The sequence below is a fragment of the Semicossyphus pulcher genome, unplaced genomic scaffold (assembly GCF_022749685.1).
Source record: "Semicossyphus pulcher isolate SPU_LCO1_2020_fin unplaced genomic scaffold, fSemPul1.0.p SCAF_16, whole genome shotgun sequence".
Lineage (NCBI taxonomy): Eukaryota > Metazoa > Chordata > Actinopteri > Labriformes > Labridae > Semicossyphus > Semicossyphus pulcher.
Window position 1 is genome coordinate 5422556 of NW_027211670.1, and position 27791 is coordinate 5450346.

The window sequence follows — 27791 nt, forward strand, 5'->3', positions numbered from 1 at the left end:
GCTGCATGTCGATATGATTTGGAGAGATGGACAGATGATTGGGTGGAAGAAAAGAAAAAAGTTACAAAAGGAAAGGATGAGGAGAGTCAGGGAAGACGGATAGATGAGGTGATGAGATCAGAGAGGAGGATGAAGAGGAACAGAGGAGGGAGGCTTGTTCCCTCGGAGGTTCCGTACCTGTCATGGTGTTTGCAGTTAAGTCTCTAAAGGACACACACACACACACACACACACACACACACACGAGGGGTCTTTGCTTCCTCTCAGCTCTCTTTTTCATCTTCCTCTCTCTCTTTTTAAGCCCCTGCTCGCTTTGTGATGTGTTTAGCGACACGTGAGTGTGCATGTATGTGCGTGAGCCTCACACCACGCGCACTCTGCTTGGTGTTTGCACTGACACGCGCATGCAGCCACATCCATGTGCATTTGTAATGTTGCATGTACTGTATAGTGCGTGTGTTTATTTTTTCCCATTCACTTGTTGGTTTGCACCGCGCACCAGCTTTTCTACTGTAGCTCACCCGCTCAACCCACACCAAGAGGATCCCTTCACACACACAAACACACACACACTTGCGCACACATACATGCACATATAACTCGCCTTCCTTCTCCTCTCTGTAATGCCCCCTCCTCCTCCTCCTCCTTCTCCTCCTCCTCCTCCTCTATCTCTCTTTCTCACTCTCTCTCTCTCATCTCTCACTCAGAGCAGTTCGTTCGGCAGAGCGGTACAACAGAGTAGAGTGTGCGTTTGCAGTGTGTGGTGTGTGTGTCCAGAGCTGCGATCGCAGTGAAAACAGAGAGAGAGAGATACAGATAGAAAGAAAGAGAGAGAGATAGAGAGACATTCAGAAGCAGGACTGAGCGGTCTGAGAGAAAGCAACACTCCTCACCACCGTGAGTACTGTACTCTGTATATATACATGCTTTTCTCCATTCATTCACTGTTGAGGGAGCTGCTTTCTAACTAACTGAACTGGGCTGTGTGATGTACAGTAGACAGGTGGACTGTGTGCAGAGCAGACAGCAGGAGTACAGTAGGAAGGCTTTGGTGAAGATGCACAGGATCACTTTTAAATTGTTGGCCGGAATCACATGGTGTCCATCAGTGTGAGGCTGCAGGATGTTAGCGTGTCTGAGTGAAATACAGAAGAGAGTTATTTGTGCATGAATGCTCTCTTAAGTCTGCACCTGAACAGGTACGCTTGGAATGCAAATATATGTTTCATTATTTATTTATTTTTTTGCAACTTTAAGCTTTAAGCTGCTTCTGATTCCTCTTTTGGTCATGTGTTTCCTACACTTGCAGGCTTTCCCCAAACACTTCTTTGAATTTTGTCTGTCAAACATGATGCATTTCATTTGAACTACATCACTGAAATAATCATATGCGGGCTGATGACACGCAATCACCTGAGCCGTTCACAATGAGTGAGCTGCAGATCAACGTTCACTGCTGACGGGACAATTTCACACTGTGGTGTGTTTTACTTTTTTGCCGTCTGCTCTCAAACTAAAGGGGATGGTGCTTCACTTCATTGTTTCTTTAACGTACAAATATATGTGTAACAATGTTTAAAAATGTAGGTGTGATATATATTGTTGAACCGCCTCGCTTTCTTAAGTGGTATTTCCCAACACTGGTCTAAAAGCGTATCTCAACTCTCCCCCGCTCACCAACACCAAAAGCAGAAGGAAGGCTGGAATCACTTACTGTAACAGTCTCTCCACGGCGAGATAAGATTTGTTCATTTCAGTGTTTGCACTTCTCTCACAGAGTGCTAAAAGCGAGAGTCTACCAGAGGCGTATTGTTGAACGCAGTGTTGATGCTGAGGACAGCAGAGAGAGGAGGTTAGGAGGGAGGCGGGCGAGGAGAGGACTAAAAAAGAGGGATTATGATAACTTCTTAAAAAGAGGGATTATGATAACTGCTGCCATTCCGTTTTTTTTCCCCTCTTCCTCACTCACAGTAATTATTTCTTGAAAGCCGCTTTCTTTCTTCTGGCTCCTCTGTGGCTTTTGTCTGCTCTGTTTTTCCTTCATTAGATGCCATAAAGTCAAAATCAGACGCAACTTGAATGCAGCCACAGAATAAGAAACACTGTTCCAACTTCAAGTCGAACATGTCACATATTAAATTTATTGGAGCTACCTTTATGTTATGCGTTCATGACAGTCTCAGGTTTGTTTGTTGTCCAGTGTAACATGTACTTAAGCTATACTACTATATTGTGTACACATATTTAAAGAAACAACTGTCTCCACTGTGAGAATACCATGTTAAAGATAAAATAAACTTTCTGTGTCAATGGGAACATTTGCTTTCGGGCAAAAGAGCTGCATACAGCTGCCCTCACTTTCTACAACACATCACTAAAACACAGTCGGATAGTGCACAAATGACTAAGGAAAGAATATGTGATGAAATAGTGCACGACCTGGGTGTGATAAAAGATAAAATGCATGGACATAAAATGAGGATTATTGTGTAAATGCAGGGGTTAGGGCAGAAACTGAAACATGGACCACTGCAGCACCAAAATCCGAGACAGATTACAATTTTAAGGGAAAAACGCGTCAAAAGCAGCGTCAAAATTAATGCTGTCCGGCAACAGAGATGTCTAGGTCAACATTTACCCACAAAGAATTAAATACACACTTCTTTCACAAAGAAAATGTGTTTTCAGCTTCAAAGAAAGACCCGTACATCGAATACACAGTCAGGAGAAGAAAATGACTTCTTGTGTAAGTGTATGAGGGTTTCACGGAGGGTGTTTTCCTGCAGGATCAAGAAACATTAGTTGGGGGCCACCAGGCTCCAGAGGGAAGTGTCGGGGGGGTAGGATATCTGTGGCTTTTGTCGGGATTTACTCTCACAATAAGGATTTAGTGTGTGACTCTCGGGCAGGGTGTGTCGACATCAAAGAGGCTTCTCAGCATGGAGCAGCAGCAGCAGCAGCGACGCATCAGGACACACTGCTGCTGCATGGAGGCAGAGCAGGGAGAAAGTTGGCTTTGTTGCGTTTCTTTGAAAGGGAAGAGGTCGGCGATCCAAGAGTGTGTTTAGATATAAGTTTCTTCAGAGGTCTCTTTGTGAGGTTGCAAACACTGACATCTTTATCCCCATGGACTGTTATTTTAGGTGGGGATTAGTGTATTGAGAAGGGTGTAAGAAAATATCAGGATAATATGTTTTTTGACTTTTTTAGTGTCTCAAAATTATCATCGAATATTTATAACTATTTTACATGTAATTATTTTTTTTTGATATAGATGAATGTGAACTCCTTTACTCAGACTACACAAAAAGTAAACTGCCATTTTTCGCATTTGTATGCATTTGTTGGTGTGCTCTTCATACTATGACCTTTTCCTCAATTAGATTTTTAAAACATCATGACATATTGCCAATATTGATATTGATATAGCATTGTCATATATTATGATTTATTGCACGGCTGTGTAAATATTTGGTTCTAATTACAGCATTCCGAGGTCTGGTATTTCTTGATAACAGACTGTTGCTATGAAGAACAGACCGTTGCTAGGGATGCAGCTCTAATCACACAATCCGGAGGACTAACTTTTATCATATCAATCCGCCCAAAGAAGTCCGGTAAATTTGACGTCAGTTTGTTTAGGCTACATTAGGAAAAAAAGAAACAGAACAGAAAATGGTAATAAAAACATTTTTAAATTAATTAAATCATTTCCAAATCAATATTTTGTGTCAAATAATTCATTTCGTAAGTAAAAAGCTGTGTAATAAGCGGGTTAATGTAGTGAACCAATCTATACATTATCCCTTACATATTGTACTGCAATCTCTGTAACATGATATGTATCGTATCCTCTTTATTGAATCGTAACCCATGTATCAGGATATCTTATCGCCAGCTTCCTGCCAACACACAGCCCTAGTGTTTACGTGTGTGGGTGCAGACATTCAGTAACTTTGCATAAAAAAGTCACCGTAACAGAAGAGAATAAAAACACTGAATGAAGTTTGATGTTGAATAAAAAATGTGGCTGTCTGCTCAGAATTAAAATTAATAGAGGCAAAACCTCCACAGTCTAATTGCCGACTGTTTCATCATCATCACCCAGTAATTTCTACAATAACACTTCATTCTGTATGACATATTCCATTTACATCATTCTCTTTTCTCACAAACATCCATTTCCATTAGAGAACATTACACTTTACCCTTCAACTACTTCTGTCATTCATCACACACACTCTCCTGTCGGTCACAGTGAGACCCTCCATAAAAGCGGTCCCTCCTCGTCCGTACAAACTCACACCACGTCAAGCTTCCTCTGCATGTTGTTGGTACAGTATTTCACACCCGCCTAATCTCTTTAAGCAGAGTTGTTATCCAAGCCTGCAATGAATTGTGTCACTACTGTAGCTTGTTGCACCTACAAGCTGTTTTTAGTGAGCATCTTTGTTGCTTTAAAAGTGAATGTGCTACACTGTCGCGTGTGTGTATGTGTGTGTGTGTTTGTGTGTATGTGCTGGTATTGTCTGCTGTGCTGTACTGACAGCACAGATAAGTCTTTTTTCCCGAGGCCTAATCCTCCTCTACACAAGAATGAGAGATGGATGGAGAAAAAGATGAGAGACAGTGAGAGAGAGCGAGAGAGAGACATCGGTGACAAGTCCCCGAGAAGATGTGTGAGTGTGTGTGTGTGTGTGTTGCTGAAGACAACGCAGCGACGGAGGCTTTCAGAAGGGAGCTAGAGCGGGATTTGCATGTGAACAAGGGCTTTAACGGAGCCGTGAACCGTTAATACGCATTCAGAGAGGTTTTTGTAGCGAGCGGGCCGCAGTTATTCAGAAACAGGTGTTTTGCAAATCACAGCAAACACTCACTCTTCCAAAATATTTTTCCTCTGCAGCTCGCTTCTCTGTATTCTCCGGCGATGTGTGCTTTGCCAGCGCTTTCAATAGCAGTTCGGCTCCCGTTCAGAAAACATCCGAAAATTATTTGAGAGATGGCAAGAAAGGCGCTACTTCCATGTTGTTTCTTGTTCTTTTAAATCCACGTGGACATAATGGAATCTGGTACACAGAATACAAGTTTGCTGTAGGTCTAAGGAGAATTCTGCTATCTTTAAAATCAGTCCTGTCTTTACATATTTCAGGGTCGTAATGACTAATAGGTGCAAAAAGTTGTGGAAAAGCTCCTGTGGATAGCTTCAGCCAGCTGCAACAAAACGGTCAGTTACGACTGTATTGTAATCAGTGTGCAAGATCAAAGTTTGTCCAAGTATTGTTTTTGCAACTGACCGGCAGTTTTTGTTTAAGATTAAGATCCTTTTTCTCAACAGAAACAGCCGTTCTCTTTAAAGCCACCAGACTCCATTCACAAAAACATTATTTTTACCTTGTAGAACACAGTACTTGCTGCTTTACCAATCGGCTTAGAACAATTAGTTTCTATGTTTGATTGTGGACTTCAGTGTTTTAAAAAGGTTAGTTGGAATCCAACCCAATTTTTCTGCAACACAGAATACCGCTAAAAGTACAAACCGATTGAGGGAGTGGTCGAGTTGCAACATCAGTGTTTGATGTAAAATCACTATTTTTTTCAATGAAGTCTGGTTGCTTTGAAGAGGGGGTTGTTTCTGGGTTCAAAAAATGTATCTTCTCTTTTATAAAGTGGTCTGTCTCCGTAGGGATCCTTTCCTTGATGCTGACAGACACAGGCAATCTACAGGAGCAATTCCAGACTGTAAGCATTATTCATTAAGGCCCCAAAGAGTGTAACAAATTACACTTTTAATACTTTTTAATGAATCGGGTGCTTTTCTGTAGTTATAGTTGTGATTGGGTGAAAAGACAGACATCAACACATCCACTTACTGCACCTTAATGCGTCATCTCCGTCTGTATTCTGTAGATCATCTGTGTCATTACCCAAAATGTTGAAACTAAGCGGCTGCAGTGGAAGAGTGCAGAACACTGAATGACTGGATGTACGAGCTGTTCCGGCGATAAAGCGAGCTTGGCAAATGGCTGTAAATTGTCAGCTGAACACACCAGTTCAGCTCATTTTCCCATCAAGTCATGTTCCCCAAGTATATTATAGAGATTTACTCGTCACTTTTGGTGCAGGAGAGCACTCTGAAACACAGAGGGTCAGCCGATGATCTCACTTTGTGCTTTGTTTTAGAGCTCTGCGTTTTATTCCCTTTGTCTGAGCGTGTTCAGTTATAATTTGTCCTCACACAAAATTGCAGGTCAAAGGAGGTGTCCGCTGAGGGTCCAGGACATCCTCTACATTGACATCAAGTTTGGGTTCAATTAAGTTTCCTTCAGTGTGTCTCAGCAATCAAGTACAGGTTACCGTCATGATTACAAAATACTCCTCCTAACTTTATTCAACTTGGGATGAACTGTCGATACATCCTATTTATATTTGTTGCCGTTATCTTTATAGAACAATACTAAGAGAATCATTCCAGCTTTGCCTGAAGCCCTGCGGTGAAATAAATCATGAAGAAGAAGAGCTGCTTTTGATTAAGTCTGTCTATATCCCCTTTGGCCATGTTGCTCACATTAATAGCCTTCCTGCTTTTGATTAACGTCTGGCTCTGTTGTTTGAATGATGCCTTTTATTTTACTTATATGAATCTGAAGAGTCATGTAAGGCTGGTGTATATGTCTTTCTGTCGGTCCAGTGTTACATGTTCGGCCCATATTTAAAAAGGAATTCAACTTTTTTAATTCATGAGAAACTTTATAAGTGCAACATTGTTTTGGTTGCTGCAACACAAAGTATCTCATCCTTGAATCATAATTTGTTAGCTTTATTTTATTCTATTGAAACAAAAATGTTTATTGGGTTAAATGAAAAGAAGACGTTCTGCAGATATAATCAGAATGCACTCTTACACTTTCATGTGTAACAGTAAGACTTTTGTCCAGTCAGGATGCAGTGAAGCATCCAAACTGGAAACAACTTCTCCTTAAGTTTGCTCTGAAAAATGTCGTGAAGTGAATGATTTAAAGTTAACTCAAGTCAATACATGATGAAATATATTATTAGAAATTAATTTATTATTCAACTCAGTTGGGAGAGCAGGCATCCCATCTACAGAGGCTACGGTCCTCGAAGCAGCGGCTGCAGGTTTGACTCCCGACCTCGGCCCTTTGCTGCATGTCATTCCCCACTCTCTTCTCGCCACGTGTCCTGTCTCTCTTCAGCTGTCCTTTCTAATGAAGATTTAAAAAAAATACACAATAATAATTATCTTAATAATTAATTTATTTCATATCCATATATACACTACTGGAGCCTGTAGTGACCATTGTTTGACTGCTGCTAGAGTCCTCACTAAGACCAAGAAAGTAGACCGCATCACTCCAGGTCTGAGGTCTGTATACTGGCTCCCTGTCTGTCAGAGAACAGACTTCAAAATATTACTGCTGGTTTACAAAGCACTGAATGGTCAAGGGCCAAAATATATTTGTGATCTACTGACACAGTACGAACCATCCAGACCCCTCAGGTCGTCAGGGACAGGTCTCCTTTCTGTCCCCAGAGTCAGAACCAAACATGGAGAAGCAGCGTTCAGTTTTTATGCTCTGTATATCTGGAACAAACTCCCAGAAACATGCAGGTCTGCTGATACACTCACTTCTTTTAAATCAAGCCTGAAGACTCACCTGTTCACAGCTGCCTTTTAGTAAACTATTTTTATGTATTTTTTTTATTACTATTCTAATTATTTATGTCTGCACTGTAGCTTTTACTCTATTTTTTTTATATTTTGGCGTCTGTTTTAGCTGTTTTTATTCTTCACTATCTTCACTTTGCTTTTTAATGTCTTGTTTTATGATGTGTTTCTTTGCTTGTGTTGTTCTGTCTAAAGCACTTTGAATTGTCTTGTTGCTGAAAGGTGCTATATAAATAAACTTGCCTTGCCTTGCCTAGAGGGTGGAGCTGGAGAGACTGAGAGGTTCTCAAGCATTAGCTAGTAGTAGCTTGGTAAAGCAAGGTGCATCCACAACTCGTGGTAATTGTGATATTAATTGCACTCTAATTTTCAATTCCTCCAGGAAGTTGCAAAGTTGCATTACAAATCCAACTAATTGCTGCAACCTTACCGTAAATTTGACAAATCATACTATTTCCCCACACGTGAAGTTGTTCTCTCCACCAAACTCTGCCATGTCGTACAAGCATCGGAGGGCATCTTTTACTGTATTACTTACTTGCTACTGATGTTTGTGTCAGTGCTGATTTCAAATAGTTATTGTACAGTGACATAGTGATCCTCCTGTCTCTCTCCATTGTTTTACACTGCCGCAGCTGAAATAAACGGTAGAGCAGCATCAATGTAATAAATAACATGTAGATTCTCATAAGGATAGCATTAAATGTGCTCATGTAGTGCAAAACGAGCATTTCATTGACTTTATTGTCATTATTTATTTTATTTTATTTGCCGTCTTGACACAGAAATTGACCAGAAGTGATGTGTGAAGACAAACAGCTCGCTCAGCCAATACATGGCATTATTGGAGCATTTCTTCCCAGTTGCTCACAGCGGATGTGTCAAAAAAAAGCCTCAAAACATCACAACTTTCATTGCCACTTTTTAAAAAAGCTGCTGCGAAATCCGGCATTTTGGTCGGCACGATTTACAGAAAATGCTACAAAATCCTGGAGGGACTGAGTCTTTTCCGGAAAAAATTAACAATCATCTTCTTAGTGTGTCTTTTGGTATAAAAGAAGGCTTAATAAGTCGCCTTAGATTTCACTCTCAAGGTAGCCACGCCCCAAGCCATGCATTGCTTAATCATCTGTTTGTACTCCAAATGGGACATTGAAACTTCACTGAGGTAATATATCAAGTGAGAGAAGCTGACTTCATCAAATTCTATACAATCTTCTAGAAGGAACCAGTTTTTACAACCAGTGCAGTCGCCCCCTGCTGGCTGTTGGACAGAATGCAGGTATAAGCCACCTTTGCATTGGCTTCACATTTCCGACAGGCAGTTTAAGTCCACCCCTACTAAATCAAATGAAATACGTTGATAACCAATCATTTCTATAAATTAAATATATCTAATTAAGTCGGTATCTATTAACACTGTGGACAAATATTAACATATAAAACGTTTACGTTAAAATAACTCTATGTATCGGTTTGAAAGATTGCTTCAGCATTATTTCACTGCAGATGTTTGTTTCTCAAAGTGTATTTATTTCAGGTTGACACTTGCTCGTCAATCAACACCTGGGGGAGGATCAACAAGTATGACTGGTTGCTTTGTCACTGGCAAAAGTACACATGAACACAAGATGAATCTGCAGCCGCAGTTTCACATAAGCTGTTTATAGTTCAGGCTTCTGGGTTTGCAGTGAGCATAAATATGCGTGAAGATGAAAGGAAAATTTATTGAATTCATTCATGCAGTTTGTGTGTGTGTGTGTGTGTGTGTGTGTTTCAGAGAGAGAGTCTGATGCCCTGGTAAGAGATGTTTGGCTCGTAGCCACAGACATCCTCATTAGGCTGCCTCATATTTTGCTCCGTACTGAAATGTTTGTGTGCATGTGCACACTATTGCTGCATACATATACAGCAACAGCAAAATAAAAAGTAAAAGCAATGACGGTTGATATAAGAGGTGCTGACCTCGTGTGTGTGTGTGTGTGTGTGTGTGTGTGTGTGTGTGTGTGTGTGTGTGTGTGTGTGTGTGTGTGTGTGTGTGTGTGTGTGTGTGTGTGTGTGTGTGTGTGTGTGTGTGTGTGTGTGTGTGTGTGTGTGTGTGTGTGTGTGTGTGTGTGTGTGATGACTTGCACTCTACGGAATCCACTTGATTATGTTCAATGGAGAGCTTTCTCCCCTCAGCCTTATTTATGTCCACACACTGCAGCCTGGACACGCACCTATAAATCTGTTGCTGCCGCAGACCACACACACACACACACACACACACACACATATCTCCTGCATCTCTGACACCCACATTTGCTCCCATTCCTCTTACCAGCTCTTTAAAGATATCACCGCTGATATTTTTCTCAGACACTTTCTCCATCCTTCTCAGCTTCTCGCCACAAACTGTTGGGCAACCTTGCAGACTTGAGCACTCGTTTGCACTGCAGGGCTTTGTGACTTGTACCCTCTGAATATTTGGAGAAGGATGGAGAGGAGGGAGGAGGAGAGGAGGGGGTTCAGTGAGATTGAAAATCAATCATTTGCACTGAACGGAGGAGAAAAAGTTGAGCGAGCAGAAAGAGACATTTTTGAGGGAAAGCAGCACGCGGTGAGCTGAGGAGAAACGGGTGGCTGCTTGTATAGAGAGAGGCTGACTGTTATAATGCAGGCAAGGACAGTACACACCTTCAAAAGGATTTTTTTAATTGTGCTGCATATAAAAAAGGCCTTTTGATTCGACTGAGAGTGTATGAATAAAAATGGAGAACCAGTGTGGATCCTAAAAAGTACTTTATTAAATCATTTTACACAGTTTAATAGGTTAGACCGGGCTATAAAGGCACAGTTGTAGATCATAAACTGCAGAGCGGACTTAAAAAATAGATGTGGTCTGATATTACCTGGAGCTGGATTTACTGCCGTCTTTGTACGTTTCATTTCAGCAAATTAGAGCAACAGTAGAAAACCAGCCGGAGTTCAAAAATCAAAGTGTGCACAGACCATTGATGAACTGAGCTTCAAAAAGATTTATTCTGGAGAACGTTCATGTTAATAAGTTACTGATAAGTCTTTATCTTTTGCCAAATCAGTAAACACAATGTGGATTCAGCCTCTGGCCAACCGATGAAAGCCTTTACATTTGCAGTATTCTGCATTATTGCAAACGTCAGTCCGCTCTCTGCTGAGTTGTGACCGATCAGTTACTATGGCCAAAGAAACAAAGAAAAGATTGTTGAATTCAGATGATGAACCAAAAAACAACTTCATCCAAAGACAACGACAAAGCATTGAAGCTGGGATGAAGACAGGAAGGACATCCCTCTGATGTCAGTCAGAGTGAGGTCCTTTTATTAAAACATACATGTTCTTTTTGTTTACTTTTGATATTGCTTCTAACCCTAAACATCTTAAGTTGCCTTTTCTTAAAGCAGTAATAAATAGCAAAATAAATACCTTAAATGCTCAGACAAAAATAGAAAGTATTTGCTATCTGTGGCTATCACAGGCTGCAATAAGATCATCCAATCAAGTATAATGATTGGCTGGCTTACCTGCCGGTCTACCCGCCTACTTGTGTGCACTATGCCTGTACACTTGCTGTGTCCCAGTCCAGGGGCTGCAGCCTTTGAAGGACATATTTGAAGGCCGATTGCATCACAGAAGCGCGTAGAAGGCTGTCCAAATTTAAAGGCTCCTTCAGATGCGGCCGACAAATGCGTTCTCCTTTTCCCGGGCCGCGAAGGATCCATCGTGTGCATCCTTCACGGCCCAACGTATCGGGATACGTGATTTAGAATAATAGGTAAAGTTAAGTGACGTTAGTTATGCTCACCAGTTACCTGTTGCTAGGTGACAGGAGCGGCGTTTGGTGATGCAAGGGTAAGGGCGGGAACAGCTAGTGAAGCAAACAGGAAATCCTCTGTAGTTCAGCTTCAACATCTACACAGGCCAAAGATAGTCTGCTATGGTTGGTGATTGCAGCGCCCTCTTGCGGGCTCGTCCAGCACCAGTAGTGAGGCAGTGTACGTTCACTTGTATTGGGGAAGTGGCTTTTTTCTGTTGGATACTATCAAAATAAAGTTTACTAGCTGGTTTCTACAGAGTTGCTGAACCTTTCTTCTAAAGATTATGAAACTCAAAGTTACTACTTGTTTAAATTTAGCACACTGACACTGCTACCTTCTCTCTCTGAAGTATTCGAAGGTGATGTCCCTGACTTGTTCTCAGTTTAAGCATGACTACCAGCCGCTGTGTGGTGCTTTTGACTCGAGGAACAGAAAAGAAAGGGATGAAAAAGTCCACTTTGCCCTGAATGGAGTCATCACTCACTTCCATTTAAGAGTTTTGAAACTTCCTGTGTGGACCCAACTTCCAATTCGATCCACCCTCGAGAATTTCTTTGGGCATGTACGCACCGTCTGCTGTGTCTCAATTAAGACAGATGAAACACTTGTCTCTGTGGAAGATTCACTCTGTGATGTATGCTGATAAAACAGATGGATTTTTTTTTACAAAAATCTTGCCTCAAGCAACTTTCAGACCACCATTAAGTGTCAGCTGTGGTCCAGGAATATCACTCCCTTCCTCTCCTCCAGCTTCATCTTTTTCCATCTCTTCAGCCATCTCCATCAGCAGCTAGGAGGTCAGAGAGTCAGGCTAGCCGGAGGTAAAAGCTGTCATTGGTCGCTGGTCCCTGCCATCCCAGCTCACATTCAATGGACTGCTGCAGAACAAGGAGAAGTCAGAAACACAAATGTAAAAAATAGTGGCGCACACATTCTTTGACTGGGATTTACTTAACTCACTAAGAAGCAAATAAAGAAGAAAGAAACGGTTGATGAAATACAGAACATAATTTTTGGTCCCTTTCTATTAACCTGGCTTCTGAGTCTGTTTATCATAATGTGAAGAACCCGAATGGGTCTAAGAAGATGTGTGATCAGTGCTGACCAAAAGTGAAGCAAATGCGTGAGTGTAACTTGTGATTGTGCTGATTTAGGGCGCTCTCACACCTAAAGTTGATCCGAGTCAAACACCAAATTGTTACAATGTTGCATTTTGCCTCGAGTTTGGTTTGTGTTCACTCGGCAGCTTTTACCAGCGGACCAAACGTTTTGATGCGCGAGGAAACTGCTAGATTTTCAAGATGTAGTTTGCTCTGCAGATTGCTCCAAGTCCAGGCAGCAAAGTCGGAGAAAGCTTCTTTCCCTAGCTCTGTACAAACCCTTGGAACCTGGTAAGAGAGACACCTATAGGAACGAAGCTGAAGACTGGAGGTCTTTGTCAGGAGGTTACATATATATGAGGGCAGGTTACCCAGCATGGCCTTGTATACAAAAATGTATAAATGAAAATTTTTTACGTAGTTGGAGTTACGGCCAGTCTACTAGATCATAAAGCGTACAGTGATGAGTGCGAGAGCCAGAGTTGGTTATAAATCTGTGGTACGCAGAGTCTAAGAGGCGGCGTGAACAGGCGGCAGCATGTATGTGAACAACATCCCCGAAGTCCAGAACGCTTGCACCAGTTTCTTCCTGGCTAACATATTAAAACAAGCCCATTTCATCCTCCTTTAGTTTTTCACTGAATAGTTTGAATACCTCCGTGTTCTTGTGTGTTTCCACAGGCATTTGTGAAATTGTTTGGTCAGGCCATATTTCTCTGTCCTCATCGCTCCCCCATGTCTGTCCTCTACTCATTCATCTCTGCAAGTGTAAGCACCTGTTAACAACCCACCATGCACAGCTTTTTGGTTCACTTCCTATATTTGGTTTGGGTCGCTTTCTCACCTACAGTGATCCAAATTCAGGACCACTTAGACGTGAACCAAGACCAGAGTTTCAGGAGGATGAGAGTTTGTTTGTTTGGTCTGCAACAAAGTTTGAGATTGCTTTCACACCACCCCGAACCGACCTGACTATCCGGCTAAACGTATCAGGGTTTGGTTCAAACGGACCAAACAGCTCTGGTATGAAAGCACCCTGAGGGACGACATTAAAACAGCAAGAGTTTGCAGAAAAACAGTTGAGCAGCAATGCCAGTGAGTTGGAGGAAAGATGGATACCTTGTAAGGTGAAAAAGAAGCCAAATGATAATTAGTATTAAGAGGTCAAACATAGCTGGACCTTCTGTCTGGACTTAATGCAAATTAGGACTACAACTTGTCTGTTATTGACCCAGATCCAAGAAATGATGGCATTACAGCAGGGTAAATGTGGGAGAATATCTATTTTTCTTTTCATGAAGTAATGATTTTTACGTAACTATGAAACATACAGGAATATTTAACCCAAAGCTATCATCCAATCAAACTGCATGATTTGATCAATCCTTTGCTCTAAAAGTTCTTGTTGTTCTCCACCGATTCAACTACAGTTTTTTCTTTTTTTCATGACTGAAGTTATGAATCACAAATTTGTTTCACCCAAATCAGGTCACATATTTAAGATGATGCACTGAGAGAAACTGCTCTGGCTGTTCAGACAGAGACTCAGACATACAACAGACAGCTTATATTCACCCCAACCAGGAAGGGTGACAAACCCGTGGGGGGAGGGAAGAAGGATGGAGGTGGAAGGGAGGAACTGATCCTTCTTGGACGAATGATATATGAATTCTCATCACTTGACACCTCTTCCTCTCCTCGGAATCCCTTCTTGCTTCCAGCGCTCCCTCTATTTGTTCCCCCTCAACCTCTCTATCTATCCTCTCACTCCTCCAGCCTCATCCCTTCTTCCCTTTAATTCTCCACCCTGTCCTCGCTGTCGTCAATCTCGTCCCTCTGTTCCTATTTTTGCACTCTAACCCCTTTTCGTCTCTCCCTCTCCCATCATATTCTCTTCATCCCCCCCTTTTCTTTCCCTCCGTCGCTGTCTCTTTTATTTCTCACCGTGGTCACCCTCAAACACCCCCCTTCCTTCCCTTCCGCAGGCCGATTTGCCTCGCTCGATGGCGGGGTATTTGACAGGCCTGCTGCAGGAAGATAGCGCGATTGAATGCGAGTCCCGGGGGTGGGAGGAGGAGGAGGGTGGAAAAGGGTGAAGTGGTATTAGCTGGTGAAAAGGGGTTGGCACCAGGCGGCGACAAGGACAGGAGGAGAGGGGGGTGGGTGCGATCTGGCTGTGGGAGAGAGAGCCAGGCTTGGGGCTTAGGGCGAGCCAGGCCGACTGATACTACAACCCCAGAGAGAGAGAGAGAGAATGAGCTGCAGCAGAGATGGAGAGTGGTTGAAAAGCTTGTATCTCCGAAATGTTAACTACTCAGAAACTTTCAGGATAAGTTGTCCTGTTTTCAGCTTCATTTTTAAGGATAGGTGCGGGGCGGCTTTGGCTCAGGAGGTAGAGCGGGTCTTCCAATCAGCCAGTCGGCAATGAAAGTGTCCTGCGGCAAGAAACTAAACCCCAAATTGCTCCTTCAGGCAAAGCCTTTGGTGTGTGAGTGTGAGTTAATGTACTAGACGAGGATAAGCCTTGCATGGCATGGTCATTGGTGTATGAATGTGTTTGTAGAAGGGTGAATGTTGACATGTGTAAAGCACTTTGAGCGGTTAGAAAAGGTGCTTTATCAGTGCAGTCGAATCAACAGATTTGACAGGGTTTCATAAGCAGAGGAGATCAAAATCATTCCTTAGAATTTAACAAAGTCAGAGTAGAAATGAACGTGAAAAAAATGTATTATATTAAGCTTAAAACATAACAAAGGTTCTCCAAATGTGGGGGAGTACAGGACCAGGTGGTCCCGCCAAAGAAATGGAAAATCCATCCAACAAAACCAGGTCTGACTAATCTCTACCTCTAAAATCAAAAACAACAAGAAGTTTATTTTAAATCTGAGAAAGGAGCTTCACCAAAACAATCCAGAGTCAACACCGAATAAAAGCTCCTTACTTACCTCTTGAAGTCACCCTTCCAGTATGATTGAAACAGTAAAAGAAAAGCTCAGGCACGCCAGGAGAAAGACAAAAGACTCTTCAGGTGTGCTCCTTTTTATTCAGTGAAGGCAGAATGACAGCGTGAGTCTCAGGGAACCAATCAGAGGCATGACAAGCCTGCACAGGTAGTAACCAGTAAGCACCTGTTGTTAGCACCTGAAAAGAAAAGGGGGAGGAAGATAGAGAGAAAAGCAGACCGGAAGAAAAACACCATCAACAAACACCGTACCGTCTCCTGGCACATAACACTGCATTACTGTGTACGTCATGGACAATGCTTGTTTGATTACATTGATGCTCTTTAGGTCTGTGTGAAAGGAGGTCCATTGGTTCATTGGTCCATTTCAACTTGTCATATTTTCCATGAATGTGGTCACTGTGACTCTGTGGGTTGTGCTAACTTTGCACTCACTACCTCCATTGTAAAGATTTTACACATTTAAAACAGTCTTCTGACCCAGGCTTAACACAGAAGGTATGGCCATTGTGGCTAAACGTGTCAAACAAGCCAGGATAGGATAGATCTTGGTTTTCACTTCTGCATAGATGTTGGTTTTCGCATGTCTTTAGTTTTTGGGAAACTCTGCAGAGGAATTTGTGAGTGCAAACTTCACAGTGGCAATCCAAGAGGCTTTACAGGAGACTTTATTATTGTTGGTGTATACGACTGCATTCATATTAAAAAGCTTGTGAAATATTTTCTGCACCCATTGATGTGAGTGGGAGGACAAAAGTTATTCTGCTGCCATTAGTACAAGAGGCTATATTCAACCAGTGTGGAAAATATACTGATTTCAACTTGCTGCGTGCCTCAGTTCATGTATGGAGTTTCTGCACACTCTTTAGATATACACAGCAAACAACACCATATTATTGTTTCTTAAAAAAAATGTGTCTCCTCCTCTGTTTAAATCGCCGAGCTCAGTTTACTGAAATCACGGGTAAAAGAGTGAATGTGATAAGATTAGTTGGGTCTCACCAATTCCCTGTTAGTAAAACGTTAAATATAAAAGACACCTGACTGCATATTTAAATAATGAACCAAGTGTGACAAAGAGAATGAGCTTTGTAAGTCATATTATGAATTAGAAACATGCAGACACTTAAAAATGCCAAGATACTTTTTTTATCCTCTTCAGCACCATGGACAGCGACAACTTGCAGCTCTCATCAGTCGTGTGTTCAGACATGCAGCAGTCTTTGGTTTGGACAATACCTGTGATAGTGTAAGCTTGGTCAGTGGCACCGTGCCTTAAATATGGCCAGTAAGTACCCTAGCATCATTTTTGCACATACACGGCTCTGTGGTCGAATTAGCAATAATATTTAGTGTCAGGTTTGACTGTCAAAATAAAGTGGTCGACTTAGCCACAATAAATCTGCAACGTCTGGGTAGACTTTCAGAGTAGCTTTGCTAAATAACATTTAACTTTTAATATGTTTTGAACATCTAACAATAATTTAAACATGATTAAGGTTGCAAAATCTAAATCATATCTTAAGGAAAAGAGGTACTAACTTGCCAATGTCTAAGAAATCTATCAAGCATTCCGCATTTAATGGAAGTGAGTTACATATCTATCGTACGTTATGTGACCAACTTAACTAATGTAGGTCCATTGTGGTACTTTAAAGAAGACCTCATTGACTGTTGAGTTCATTTTGAATTGAACCCAGGTCTCTTGGATGAAAGCTAGATATGACGCGTTGGAGGTGAGAACTGGCTTTAAAGAGACCTTTATCTTAATATGGTAAACCTTTGCTGTGGTGCTTTCAGCTTGACTGGACGTCTAACACAGTTGGTGTGCGAGGTAGAAACCATGTTGCTGAATAAGGCTGGAACTGTTTTGCTACATATAGGAGACGGAATGAAACTGCACTTCTGTGAGTGTCCTCATCAGAAGGACTCTGACAGGTGAGGAACTGACAAGTGGCTTTATGTTTGTCTCTGCTGATCCACGGCTGTCTCCACCCTCCTCGGGCCATGTCAGATGGATATTTCAGCGCTCTTGTAATCCTAAATGATTGGCCACTGTGCCTGCCAATCATGCCCCCCAGGTCCAGTCAATAGTGTGCTACAGAGACAGGTAGGGACAAGGACATTTTCATTGTGACGTGAAGTGCTGACCTTAAATCTTTAGGGACAGGGAAAGTCACCAAACCATGGTACAAGACCTCAAAAAAAAGGACACAGGAGAGAAAACTCATTGCTTCTTTGTCTTTCTGTCTGTCTCCCTCCATATCTTCCTCATTTATCTATCTTCCTTGCTGTAGCTCCTGTAGTTCCCCCTCCTCTCTCTCTAATATTGTAGGTTTTTATTTAGCCCCAGCCTGTCATTGTCCATAAAGTCTGAGCTGATATCACCCCTCACCCACCGTTTTCCCTCTCCTTCTCCATCCTCTTCTCCTCCTTACCTCATTCTCCTTCTTTTTTTTTTTTCTGCACGTCCATCCGCTCACCTCCAGTCACCCCCAGTGCATCTGACAGCAGAGCGAGAGACGAGGGAAGGAGTGCGGGGGGTCGTCAGATTGCTGTAAAGGGCCTGAGAGTTGACAGCTATGGGAAAGGACAGCTGACCCCTCTTATATAGAGAAAGAGAGTAGAGATGGTGGGCAGAGGGAGTGGAGGAGAGAGGAGTGTGAGAGATGGAATGGAGTAATATCAGGGCAATAAAAAGTCCATTCAATTTAACCATTTCAGGCTCGGTCTCCAGTTCAATCTCCTCCGTCACTGGTTTGTGTGTCTGGTGTGGCACTGGGACTTAGAGGTGAGATTTTATTGGTTAGCTTTGTTCTAATATTACATGTCCTTGATATTGTGTCATGTTTTTTCATTTTAACATGGCTTAGTTCTTTTTATATTTTAATATAAAATATGACCATCATTTTAACCAATGACAGGCTACAGTTAAACGACACGAGTACGTGTGCGTTAGGTCGAGAAGGATAACAAAAACCAGACCTTCAACCCAAACAACCCCATAAGCAAGGGCGTAAAATTGCCCCTTCTAATATGTTAGTCCAAAAATTATAATACGTGTAACTGTTGCACTTTCAACCTGCGGAGGAGTCGTGCATATGAGACAGCCATCACTCTGTCTGTCACTGTAAACAAGGACTCAGGACAGCTGAACAACATGTCTCATAATCAAATGACCATAAGCATGCCCACTCCCTCTCCCTCTCTCCCTGGGTGAGTGCAGTTTGTTTAAATATTGTAGATAATAAAAATAATTAATATCGCTGCCCTTACGTCTTTGGTTACAGCGGGACATTTGATCATCGTTAAAGCAAGTGGCATCAAAAGTTACAACCAGTCCCAAGATTAGAGTTCATATACTGAAGTATTTCTTCTTTTCAGTCTCAAGCAGTGATGAAACAATCATCACCTGAGTGTAGTTATTTCTTTGTGAATTCATAAATCATTCATGAAAACTACGCCCTTGCACATTAGTCCACTAGTACTAGTCCATTAGTACAACATTAAAATTCAACTTTTTAATTGTGCTTAAGATAGAACTCTGTCCTTAGTTAAGTTGTGGTTTGGCACAGCAGCTGTAGGCAGGATCATAATATTCTCTGTACTTTACTGTGGAAGGCTTTGTGCCAACAGTTACAGTGCTTCTGAACTACTGTTGGAAAGTCATATGAAAACTAAAAACGTGTAAACATGAACACTGAAAATAAAACCCTTTTGTGTTGATGAAGTGTTCTGCACCCATTCTCTCCATTGCCTCTGATTTCAGAAATAACCAACAATAATGAATGAACAACGATTTTTTAAAAATGATTTCTATCGATTTTCAACAGCTGTGTCTTTTCTTTTAAAGATTCAATCTTAAAGATTTCAGTTTTGTTCACTTTGGTGGCACCTTTGGCGATACCCGGTAAATGTAGGGGGACGTTTCCCAATTTAACCAGATGTCTACGGTTGTAACTCTTGATTTTCCTGGCTGACGGTTGCTTTCCTTTTCAGACAGTTTGCCTTCATCTGAGCGTCGAGTTTGTTTCTTTTACTTTGGATTTTCACTTATTTCTGAAGTTGTATCTGTAGTCATCCATCTTTTCTTTGTTTGTTCAGCCATAGTAGATTACTGTTTACTCGCAACACTTGCAGAGAGCGGAAAAGCAGCCGCTTAGCTCCGCCTACCCTCTCTGGCAGACCAACCACTGCTGGCTGATGGATGATTTACTTATTATTTTATTCTTTTCCTTTGTTATTGCACTAACTCTATAGCTGTATCCTTAATAGTCATGTTTAGCCATAGTCATAGTTTAATTCGTTTTCAGATTAAGAACAGGGGCAGCAATTGTCAACAATAATAACAGACATTACAAAATTATAAATTGTAGCAAGCAGAATATCTTCACCATGACAACAGATTCCAAACAACGAACACTACTGTGAACACGTTTTCACCAAATGTGTACAAGACTTGATGACAGCAGTCAAAGTAGGACCGAAGCTGCTCCACAGGCCGTTAAAACACAGTTTATTGTTTATTGAATCCACCTCCTCCGCACTCTCTCAACCTTTAACATTCAGTTACCTACCCCCCCCCAGGTTATCAGTGTCACTCCACTGAATTGCTGTTGTGTGTAGGAGCCGCAGCCCCCTGTTGTCCAATCAGGACACATTAGCTTGTGTCCCCTCAATCTGCCAGAGCTGCACCTGAGGGAGCTCAGGGGAAATGTCCCATACTGTATCTAAATGCTAATCAGCAATCATGCCTTTAATGAACACAGAAAAAATCTCTCCCGCAATCCATTGCTTCCTGGGCTTTTTAGCAAAGTGTCGGGACAAGGACAGCTGATAGGCTGTGACTTGTTTTTGATTTAATGTTAATACTATACTTTTACTATTTTAAACATTAAACAAATTGAAGTTAATTATTATGTTTCGGTGTTACATTTTCTCATGAAATTAAGGTTTCAGTCGGTATAACGTCAGTAGTTAAAGATGCTTATTGATGAATTTTCTGTGATTTCGTCTTTAATCAACTATTAAGCTTTGCATGAAAACCTGGACAGGAGCAGTTTGACAAAGAATGTTGAAGGCCTGGTCAAGTCTGATGCAGTGTTGTTCCAGCAGTCAGTGTTATAGAGGGACAAAAGGGACATTAATTTCTATGAAAATGTCCTTATTTGAAGACGTGAATGGAGTGTGGAGTGAGATCCAAGAGAGAGAGAATGTGTAAGAATTGACTGAGCAGATCAGAGGCAAAGACAAGGTGAAGGACACAGAGGAAGAGGAGTGTGTGTGTGTGTGTGTGTGTGTGTGTTCACACCACATACGGCAGTCAGTGGGATACTTCCTGTTCAGGATGGCATGTGAGAGACCTGCTCTCATTTTAGAGTGCGTTGTTGTGTTGGATTTGTTTAGTGTGCAGCATATGTATGCTTATGTGTTTGAAAGAGATTGAGTGCAGAGAATTTAAGTTTATTGGTGCATTATGTGAACAGTAATGTAAAACATGGTTGTGTGTTGGAATGCAGAGAGGAAAATGCTGTTTTATAACCTCTTCTTTTTTGTTTTGTGTAAACTAGACCAACTATTTCTATGATTCATGATGTGATTGCACTCTTCATGTTAACTGCTGGCATCTGTGTGTGCCCTGGGCTACAGTAGCACAGTAGGTCAAAGCTTAAGCAGAAATTTAGGAATGAACTTAAGTGAGAACAGGAGTAGTTTTCATTGATAACTGAGATTTACAGCCTGAACGCCTCTGAGAAATCAGTCAAGTTGAAGTTCACATCCATGATTGTTTCACACAGAATGACAGTTTAACTGAAGGAACACTTCATTATAAGTAGGATACATTTAACAGGAGAGGTCTCACCACAAACATTTACAGGTGACACATACGGCAATACCAGAGTGTGTGTGTGTTTCTTTGCAGAGCATGTGATTGTCAGTAGATCCCTCTCGCAACAGCAGAAAAAACACATATGCTGTGTTCCAAATGCCATACTATACTAGCAGTACGTACTGATTTGGCCAAAGTGTAGTCTGCAGTGTGCAAACAAAAGCAAAATGTACAGTATCCCAAAAATTCCCGGATATCGCACTGATTGGGAAAAAATCGGACCAGTCTACCTCACCTACTGTATCCCACAATGCAAAGCGCTGGAACGTCACAGCGGCAGTTGAAAGGACGGACAGCAGCAGCATTCCAGCAGAAGGGGGCGCTATAGCTAAAGAAGCAGCGTTTATTATTTACTTCCGCCTGGCGTAGCATACTGCAAAATGAATTTGAAAAGCTCCTCCATACTACATACCACCGCCGAACGCAGTATGCAGTATATAGTACGGAGTATCTAGTATGTAGTATGTAGTATGGCATTTCAAACACAGCCATACGCAAGAGGAGATTGTCCACTAATCAGTAGCAGTTGGTGTTGTTTTCTTGGACAGATTCAGAATAAAAACAAACCAGATGTAATGAATTTCCTTTAAGTGTTGCTGAGATATGAGAAGGGACGTACTTGAAGTCCACATGACCAACATTTTTGCCAAAATTGAGGACATACCCTCCAAGCATTCATGAGATATCATCACATCATCAGAAACTTTCCAGGACGGAGTCACAGTTAAGTGGACCTTTGACCTTTTTGCAAAAAAATGTCATCACATAATTACTAGATATTTTATTTATAGGTTGCACTGTGGTACAGTGGTTAGCGCTGTCACCTCACAGCTAGACGGTTCCTGGTTCGAATCCCGCTTCGGTTGTCGAGGGCCTTTCTGTGTGGAGTTTGCATGTTCTCCCCTTGCATGCGTGGGTTCCCTCCAGGTACTCCAGTTTCCTCCCACAGTCCAAAGACATGCTCATTAGGTTCATAGATGAGAGCAGCCACACGTCACTTCCCATTCGCTTGAATGACTACACCCCCTTTTGGGTGAAAACAAGCGCCGTTAAAGTGCTGGTGGCAGATTAGAAATCACTTTAAGCTTCTGTGTTCTGTGTCTCAAACAGTGAAAAAAAAAGATTTAACTTTGTTTTTTACTTGCACAAAGGGCAAAGGTGGGTAAAAGAGGTGAGCTCTGTAGCTTCAGGCTGCCTTAAATTGGGATTCTGTGGGACCCAGTGCTGTGTTTTCTACTGGTCTCCAAACAACTGGTATGCCTAAACCAGCGGTAGTTGTGTTTAATCATTGTATAAGTGAGCACTTCACCAAAACCTCTTAGGAAGCTAAATGAAAATAAAATCTTTGGATCTGAAACGACTGGTTACACCGAGCTTATGTAAGGCAATATTCAATGATACTATCATTTTTATCCTGTAGGTACGGCTATATTAACCACTACACTGCAGCCTACATTACTACACTACACATTACCACAAATAAATACTTTTTAACAGTGACGATCTAACTCAGGTAACACGGTTTAATAACACAGTAGTGTATGTAATGCCAGTTTATGACACCTCCGCTCACAAGATGGGGACGTTCATCATTTATGATGAAGGCAGACATGAGAGGGCGCTCACGTCCCCTTATAAGCTTGATTGTTTTAATGTCGAGACGCCGATCGTTGATCACAAAAGTTTTAATACAGCTGCTTGCCTGACTGGCTGTTGGATTTGGGCACTTAATAGTGTTAAAACGGTACAGTGTTCTTATTTTAAGTTATTAAATCGTCAAAGACCACAGGACTCCTATTTACCGCCATTCATATTAGAGGGACTGCCTTCACCCAAAAGGGGGCGGAGCCACAACATTTGTACCCGGATGGGTTGCTCTCATCTGAACAGGATAAGCGGTTTTAGATAATGGATGAATGGATTTTATTTATTTGTTTATTATTAATTACATTATTGTGTCATAATTATCACAGGAATTCTTGAGTGATGGCCATAAACATTTTTTACCCCTTGACCTTTGACCAAAATTGAATCAGTTCAACCTTGAGCCAAATTTGAAAATACTCTGTCTAGGCCTTCCTGAGATATCAGGTGTACAAGAATACCTACAGACAGAGGCGTGAAAATTACGTGGTCCATTTACAAAGTTTTATCCTTCTGGTGATACACTGAAATTAAAAGCACTAGTTGCAAATAAGAGCATACGGTGATAACGTTTTAATGCATAACTGATGCTGTTGCTGTTTGTTAATATGAGTGTGTATCGGCAAGATCGAAGTCTATAAGTTATGAGTGTTTGTGGGTTTGGAGCTCTAAGTGCTACTTAAAAGTGATATTATAGCAACACGTGGGTTGATTTCGCTGTCAGCTCTCTGCTTTTCATTTTGCTCGTCAAGAACTCTGCAGGATGACAGCTGACTAAGAAGTTACACTTGCTCAGCCTCTGAGTGTGTGTGTGTGTGTGTGTGTGTGTGTGTGTGTGAGTGTGTAAGAGAGAACCACTTTGATAGTGAGTGTAAGGTTGTTTCATAGTATATATTAGCAGAGATGTGCATGTCTCATGTGCATGTGTGTGTTCTCATGTTGTGGATGTGTGTGCTCTCGTGTTTGTTTGTGTGCTCTGCAGGACTGCGTGAGTGGATTCTCCGACCCTGACGATAAATGAAATAATCAAATGTTTATGGTGCGTAAAATGGCAATTGGCAGCAGTGGTGACCCTGCGTGTGGGCGTGCGTGAACGTGCTGCGTGTGTCTGTGACTGTCAGTGTGAGTGTGTGTGCATGCCACACTGTCAGATGCAAGGTTGTTATTAACAACTCTCTACACAGAGAAATGGAGCAGAGGCAATACAGGGTCTGTCAGGCAGCAGAGAGAGGGCGAGAGACAAAGCAGTAAAAGTGAGAGATATGCACATGATTTTTTTCTTCTTCCACGCGCGCACACAGACACACACACTTGTGCAGACACAGAAAACAGTGCAAGATTATTTAAGCAATCTTTGGGTTCAGCTGAAGGTCAGAAGCAATGCTTGGCACGTTGCTTAGCTACGCCTGAAATTAAAAAGGTTAAAATTAGACAGGGATTTAAAATACTCACTGACTTCCCCCAGAAACGTCTAATAACTGCAGTCTAACCTTTCCCGGAGACTATTACATTTAATCATTTCTTGTTGAATCTGCAGGAGACGGCATGAATGAGTCACAAACCCACATTAGCTCTGACAGGCGTTTGAGTAAACAGAGAGCACACTTAAACAGGACGGCGTTCCAGTTCAATCAAATAAGTGACAGCCAAATTACCCCGTCTGTGCTGCTACACCCCCTCCATGCTTTTTTATTTTTTTTTTTATCAATCAGTGTTTACAGGCAGGTTTAGATAGAAATGTGGAAAAGGCCTCATGGGAGAGAGCTACAGCTTTATGGCAGCGACTATGAATGTTAGATGGAGTGGAAATCACACACGTCTGGAGTCAGCAAAAACGCAAGTGACAAATTACACTTAGTCTTGTTTTTGCTGTTCAGAAACTTTTATGTGCTTTTGCAACAATTTCTGAAGTTTGGCTTAATGTGGAGTAATCGAGGGAAAAGTGTTACCAGGCATTATGAGCTTATGTCTGAACTTATCCATGAACTTAACATGGTGTTTTTGTGATTGCTGGGTGTCTCATAATTTGATGGACACATCCAATGATATTTTACTGATTATAATACTTAAGGTGTTTATAAAGACAGACTTTAATCTTTAGTTGTGTTTTCTGAAGATGAAATAAAAGCACCTGATCATCCACTTATTTGTCCCTGTTTGTAAATAGCGGCTATGGTTGGCTAACATGGACAAAATTATATCATGTAGTTATTAAACCTAACATGTATATAATACATTTTCATACTTCAGTATGAATTATTTGAAGTATAATTATATGAAGTGTTTTTTTCTGTGTTATGTTAAAAACTTCATAATATGCTACTGACATCAAGTTCTAATTACCATGATACTAAGTTTACTTCAATAGTTAGGTTTCAGTTTCTGACCTTGAGAGTAATACAGCCCTTATAATAAATAAACATTGACGTCAAGATTAATAATGCATGATTAAAAAAACATTTGATAGTAAGTGGTTATTTAGTCGAAAAGCTGCCGTAGTGTTGATCACATGATCTTAATTAAAAAGACTTAAAATAAATAAATAAAGTAAATATCAGACGTTGGGCTTAATTTTTCACCCAATTTCTCCCCCTCAACAAGAAGCACATTTCTTTATCAGATAATGTTACAAAGCAACCGACACATAATCAATGCAGTGTAGCTAAGTGACAGCTAGCTGCCTTAGCTTCTCCTGCTAACGTTAACACCATAGACTGAAAGACATGACAGCTAGACATGACTCCCTAAAAGTGAAGCCAAAACATCTCTGTCGCCCCCTGCTGACTGGCTGCTGTATAGGTCATAAAGCCCGCCTCCTCCATGTTAACAGATGGGACATGAGTCAAACTATAAAATCTAAATACATGCCAAATACATTTTTCTCAAAAATGGTTTCTGTCATTATAGTTAGTTCTTATCATGCTGATTTATGTCCAAGTGTTGATTTTTCTGACAAGTTTATTTTTAATTAGTTATTTGATGCTGTTAAAAAGGACGATCGACAGCTCTGTTGACGAATACGACTCCTGCAGCCGATCTGTTCCCGAGGAAACGTAACTAAAACATTCCCAGTCATTGAAGGTTCCATATCTGTGAACATCTGCTTCAGACCAACACAAGAAGCTGTTCTGCTGTTATATACACCGGCATGCTGGATTCTTGTTGTTTTTTTCGGTAAGTTAAGTGTGTGTTTTGGTTAACGGAAGTGGTTACGGCGACTCCATACGCCAATCTCTACTGCACAACTCTGGCTCCAAATGACATCACCATCACAAGATGGCAGCGCCTTTCACAGGGGCTATTTTGGCATCAATTTTGTACAATGAGAGCAGATGGAGACACGTCATCCATCTATATATACAGTCATTTGTCAATACCAAAAATACTGCCCTGGGACTTTCAACCAAAAAATAGACAGTAAATATCAGAAGTCAGCCTGAAGTTAATACTAAATTTCTCCCTCTCAGCAAGAGGCAAATTACTTTATCTGCTAATGTTACAAAGCAACCAACACATGATCCATGCAGTGTAGCTAAGTTACAGCTAGCTATAGCTTCTCCTGCTAGCATTAACACTATCAAATTATTTTTGATTAGCTGTTGTATTTGCCAAATAACAAAAATAATTTTCGTGATCAATGATATTAACTCATTAATCTCTAATCTCTTGACCGGATTTTTGCTATTGGAATGTTTTCATTAGTCGTGGGTTTGTAGTCGGAGTAGTATTGACCAGTCACCTATGAGCAGGGTTCGGTGCAGGAAAAACATTCCATATGGAGAACAAAGGGGGCAGAACATAATTTGCTGTAACGCCATCCCGGCTCCCATCGATGACAATGCATGGAAGTGCAGCTGACAATCAGTGCAGCTTTGACGTTGTATTTCCAACTCCAACCCCATTCTTGCCTCTCAAGCTGCTAGTTGGACTATAAACAAGGCAGTATGGAAAAGGAAGAAGTCTTCGTGTATGAAGACAAACAGAGTAAAACTAAGTTACAGGATAGAGCAAAGCAAAGGTGTGCCTCACATTCAGCCTCATGTATGTCATTGTTTTGGCCGATGCCAATGATGCTCACTAATGCCTATGGAGTGCAAGCATGACAAACAGGAGGCTGACTGCGAGGGGGAATTTGAGTGGAGGTAAAACTAGCTTAGCCCAGCTTTAAGTCACTTTTTCCTGCAGTGATGTCACTTATTAAATCTGACAGGTTTCAGTAAAGTATACTTCATTTGGTTCTCCTCCAGCCCTGCTCGTCAGCTGTTACCACAATCCATTTCTGTATTCAAGGGGAGCTTCTCACTGACAAATTACTATCATTCTCTTTTTTGATGAGGTTCTGAATTATTATCCTCTCCACAGTGATCCATGTAGTGCTATCTTAGATTCACAGCCGTATCTATTGCACCATCAGCAGCTGAAGCACTGAAGATCCATCATGGCAGCATTGTTAATTCTGCTAATCTATCACTTGCTATGGAAATGAAATCCAGGCACCTGTTCAACTAATATTCAAATAAGGTTTAATGATGACTCTCATTTCCTCCTTTTACCTTTTGGAAACTTATTTTCACTGTTTTTCAGTCTCCGGGTTTTTGTTCCTTTCAATCTTGTGGAACAAGATGTTTAATGTTGGATCAGGTCATTCAGCAGGACGTTACTTGGGTGCTTA

General features: G+C 41.3%; 1 long non-coding RNA gene across 1 annotated transcript in view; it reads left to right on the forward strand.

Moving 5' to 3' along the window:
* The first annotated feature begins 724 nt into the window (after nt 1-724).
* Nucleotides 725-27791, forward strand: part of LOC138593026 (uncharacterized) — a 197820-nt gene continuing 170753 nt past the window's right edge. Inside the window, exon 1 of the long non-coding RNA XR_011308307.1 lies at nt 725-897. This is a non-coding gene — a long non-coding RNA (uncharacterized lncRNA). The remainder of the gene's footprint in view (nt 898-27791) is intronic.